The sequence below is a fragment of the Electrona antarctica genome (assembly GCF_951216825.1).
Source record: "Electrona antarctica genome assembly, chromosome: 10".
NCBI classification, from domain to species: domain Eukaryota; kingdom Metazoa; phylum Chordata; class Actinopteri; order Myctophiformes; family Myctophidae; genus Electrona; species Electrona antarctica.
In genome coordinates this window covers 28,970,348-28,975,691 of record NC_136791.1, presented here as the reverse complement: position 1 = coordinate 28,975,691, position 5,344 = coordinate 28,970,348, and positions in this window count along the sequence as shown.

The following is a 5,344-nucleotide window of genomic DNA, read 5'->3' as shown; positions in this document are numbered from 1 at the left end:
GTCACTTTTGGACAAAAATAGCAGATCTACAAGCTCACAACGCGTCACGCTGCGACACGTTGAGAGCTTGTAGATCAAGCTATTTTCGGGGCGCAACCCAGCACACTTTAGCTATAGTGGAGATGTGGCGGTGTATACGACATGCATTTCTACAACAATTTGCATTTCTGAACAAATTTGTTCAACGCAAAATGCTGCGTTCAAGTTCAGGAGACTTTGGGGGGAAAAGCAACTCCTGAATGCTGCCTTCTGGTATACATATATATATATGGCATGGAAAGGAGTGGCATTTGCATTTATTTCACCGTAGTAAATGCTGCCTTCGTGGTCTGGAAAGGGCAGTTGTTTTACAGACGGGTAAAAAGGGCAGGGGGCTGAAGCCCCCTTTGATGTCTATGTGTGCACATCCCTGGTGGTGGATCCACCTGCCATTCAGTGACTTTTGACTAAATGTGACTAGATTTTTGTCGACTAAATCTACAGTTGATTTAGTCGACTAAAATGTGTTTTGGCGGGCCTTGATGCCGTCGTAATGACTGATTTTACACTTGCTGAAAATAGCCGAACTACAGCTGTGACGCGTTGTGAGCTTGTAGATCGGCTATTTTCAGCATGCAACCAAGTGTAAAATGACTTATACCGGATCTCTTGTCCACTAGTCCCTTCCTAGCATTTTAGTGTAGTTTTTAGCTGAGAGACAGCGAGATCCAAGTTGGTCGAACTTGGATCTCGCCCCTCCTGTTTTAGCTGTTGACGAAATTGTCAGTATATTTAGTCTTAGATTCGGTCACCATAGCTTAGTTTTCATGTAGTTTCCATTTAGTTTTCGTCGGTGGAAAAAGGTAGTCGACGAACATTTTTCGTCTTAGTTTTAGTCCATGAAATCAACCACTGCTGTGGACACTGTACAGAATGACACACACTGTACAGAATGACACACACTGTACAGAATGACACACACTGTACAGAATGACACGCAGTGCACAGAATGACACACTGTACAGAATGACACACTGTACAGAATGACACACACTGTACAGAATGACACGCAGTGCACAGAACCACTGCTGTGGACACTGTACAGAATGACACGCAGTGCACAGAACCACTGCTGTGGACACTGTACAGAATGACACCACTGCTGTGGACACTGTACAGAATGACACCACTGCTGTGGACACTGTACAGAATGACACCACTGCTGTGGACACTGTACAGAATGACACCACTGCTGTGGACACTGTACAGAATGACACGCAGTGCACAGAACCCTTGTAGTGGTGATCTTTTACTCCTCTGGCCAAAAGACAACACTTTTTGTGATTTGTTTGTGATGTTTGTAGGTGGAAGTTGTGTATGGTGGGACATGTAGCCTATATACAGACTGGAGGATCAAATGGCTAAGTCGGCTAATGGCCTTTCCTTCTTTGGGCTGAAGTAAGTGCTGTTATGACTTACGGTGATCAAAGAATGAAGTCTTTTTTTTACACTGCTTACTTTTTTTTTTACCGTTCCTTAACGTAAAGGGCCCAATGAGAGTGAAAGTTAAACAAGACTTGTGTTTACAGTATAACATTTAGTTGACTAAGCAATAATAACTGTTTTGGCAGATTCTCCCTTTCTACTGTGTGTGTGTGTGTGTGTTTGTGTGTGTGTGTGTGTGTGTGTGTGGTGTGTCTCTCTCTCTCTCTCCTCTCCTCTCTCATCTGGCCTTTGTTCATGGGACACCAGACGCGTGGCACCTATCAAAGGTAGACAATGGACACACAATGCACAAAGCACTGTCCATGAGAGTCCTCAGCACGTTTGACACCTGATTTATCTTCCGACTATAAGCTGACTATCCAACAGAGCATAGACAACAAGAGGGGGAAGTGGGTGGGGTGCCAATACTCCAGGGAGTGGAGGAAGGTTTAACCTTGACATCTGGCCCCCGATCATCCAACACGTTGCAGGGCAGCTGCAGCCAAAACAGGCCTGGTTTTTCCCCCGAAGCACACCTCATCCATCTGCTAAACTTCTCTCCTCGTATACGAGTCTGTCTATGATTGCCACAGGCACTTCCATTCAGAGGCACGTGTGGGGTGACACCGATCCCCGGCTACGATGCCCATCCATTTTTAAAGGGCTAGTGCAGGTGACCTGTGTGTGGCCCCCTGTGGCACGCGTGTCCTCTCTTAATACACGTTGACTCTCTCCTCTGTCGGCTCACCTGTCATCCCCCCCCTCCCCCCGTGCCGTTCCCGAACAGCCATACTCCCTGACATAACACGTTTGTTTGGATTTTTTTTCCCCCACCTTTCTTTTTCCTCAAATTACAGCAATATGATATAATGAACAATGAACTAATGGGGCTTTAATCTAGGAGGTGTTGGGGGTGACGCGTGCCGCGCAGCGGCCATACAATAGCCTCATGGCGTCTGTGTGAAATTCAATCTGTTGATGAATGTGTAAAAAATGAGAGGGTATTCCAATTAGCTTATGAATGCAACAGGTGACAGCTACATAAAGGCCAATTACACACGTATTTATGTTCGGCGTCTTGCTGGGTAGAATAGAACTTCACACCTGAGGATAAAATTTTAATCACAAACCACGCTATCAATGACTCTAAGAAATATTAGCGTTGAATAGTAAACAAATACACCTATTATCTCTTTCCTTCATGACGCTGAATAATATTGTCGAGGGATATTTCTATGCACAACCATAGAGAGCCATGCAAATGACTAATTACCAAATAACTCAACGCATACAGTATAACCAAAGTTGTGAATGATTGTATGTGTTCACGATTCAATTAGCCAAAAACATGCAAACCACATTCGTAAACCTTTTTTAATGCTTTGCGCTTCAGAACAATTTGCCATATTATTCCATGGTTCAGATTGAGATTAAGTTGTTGAATGTGGCATGAGTCTTTGGATGTATAGCACACTGAAGCACATAGTGTTCAAATCAACCGCACGTTAGCACAGCTGATATATCTGTTCAAATCAACTGCACGTTAGCACAGCTGATATATCTGTTCAAATCAACCGCACGTTAACACCAGTGTTGTTTTTGGCAGCAAATTTTCATTTAATTTTAGTGTCTTGAATAGTGTGTTAGTCTAGTTTTAGTTGACTACATATCATAAGATTTTAGTCGACTAAATCTACAGTTGATTTAGTCGAACAAAATGTATTTTGGCGGGCCTTGATGCCGTCGTAATGACTTACTGAAAATAGCCGATCTATAAGCCCACAACGCGTCGCGCTGCGACGCGTTGTGAAATCAGAAGATTTCAGATTTCATCCAATCAGGAGAGAGAACCAATTTTTCAGCAAATAGTTTTGCGTTCCAATTCCAGATTTTCCGCTCATTTGTTTGTTTCATTACTTCAAGTTCCTATTGCATTTGTTTATTCTGTCCTCCTGTAGGAGTCGTCTCTCCTGATTGGATACAAATTTACCTCGTGACCTGAACATTTATTTTCCGTTTTCTAAAGAGTTGGAGTGACGGGGAGAACCCCATTACTGAACAAAAACTCTATAGTAGTATACTAGTATAGTAGGTGGATTCATAGCAACCAAAGGTTGCAGTTAGTTCTAAAGACGTCTTGAGATGTCTTGAGCACAGATTTAACTATGGAATGGTGCATTTCCCGTCAGTGTGTTGTTCGGTTGGTTGGTCACCCCAGGTGACCAGGTGAGAGAGCACGTGACATCATCAGGATCCCTGATGATCATCAATATTGGCCAGCAACTCTACATCTGACCTCAAACCCTTAGATCTCCATATATGGAGCTGACCTAGAGCTGACATTCCATATGTTGATCCTTCCTCTTCGATGTCTCCCTTTTGACTGATACCTGTCCATTTAAACTCTAGACGGGCCTGCCCCAAGGTTATTAGTGCAGCCGCGCCCGGCAGTCGGCGAAAACTAGAGTTCTCAACAGGCCCGAAAATTAAGATCTTACCCCCCCATGCCAAAGCGCCAGCGCTCGCCCAGCAGTCTGCTGTCACCCAATCTACCTCGCCCTAAATTACCCTCAGGCATCTTACTGGTGGTATATAGAGCCATTAACACGTGGTTTAGCAAGTATGCACAACATCGTCCCAAAACACTGGCTCACCAGTTTTGAAACAATCATCCAGCCCTCAACACTGCACCCTAGTCCAGTAGTTCTCAAACTTTCATATCAAGGACCCCTAAATTGACATTTATTAGCCCGCAGACCCCCATTTGAAAATATATGCCCCAGGGGCAAGAGAAGATTTTTATTTTACGGCCCTAGCAGTGATTCTCACCCATTTTCATTTATGTAAAGGACCCTCAGTTTGACATGCATTTTGCTACGGAGTATACAGACAATGTCATTTCTATTTATGGGACCCTAATTTATACAGTAAAATCAATATTACTTTAACTCTGAGTGTACAAATGTAACCATTCGTACACTCTCAGAGTTAGAGACCCATAAGGGTCCATTTGGTTCATAACCATCATTTAGATGGGGACCCCCTGGGGGTCCTTGAAGTCAAGCAATGTTGCTCCTCGGTTGTCAAATGATGCCACTCGTCTCTCTCATCCAGAGGAAGGCATGGGGATTTTCTCAAGAACAGGAGGAGCTGCTGTGCTCTGCCTGTAAGCGAACAAAAGCTGGACACAAATTCAACACAATTAGCAACTAAACCCTAATCATGGTTAAACTGCTGCCTCGGATCAGTCTGCGTGCAGAAACAAGGGTTGCTTTAGCTTGTACAAAAGAACGAAGCAAGTATTCAGCGCCAGTGGTGGAAAAAGTACTCAAATGTTTTACTGCAATGTAGAACTACTCCGTTACAAGTAGAAATCCCTAGTATTCTAAATGTACTCAAGTAAAAGTACAAAAGTAGCTTGTAGATCTGCTATTTTCAAATGGCCAAAATGTATGTAAGGCTGGAGTGGTTAATGGATTTTTTCTAATCAAAATTACAATCTCCAAAGTAACTAGTAAATAAGGTTTTCAAATAAATGTAGTGGAGTAAAAGTACAATATTTGGATCCAAAATGTAGTGAAGTAGAAGTGAAAGTATTGGAAATACTGAAGTAAAGTACAAATTCCTCAAAATTGTACTTAAGTACAGTACTTAAGTACATTTATTTAGTTACTTTCCACCACTGTTCCACTGTTCAGCGCTTAGTTAGTATTGAAGTTAGTGGCAGATGGCATCAGATGTACTGTATGCTCCTGTGAAAACTATAACCAACGTAAGGATGTGTGGTAAAATGATCATGATAAATGTAGCTTCATCGTTGTGCCTCCAACAGGGGCCAATGTACTATTTACATACAAAATGAAAACAAGGCACGGCAGGA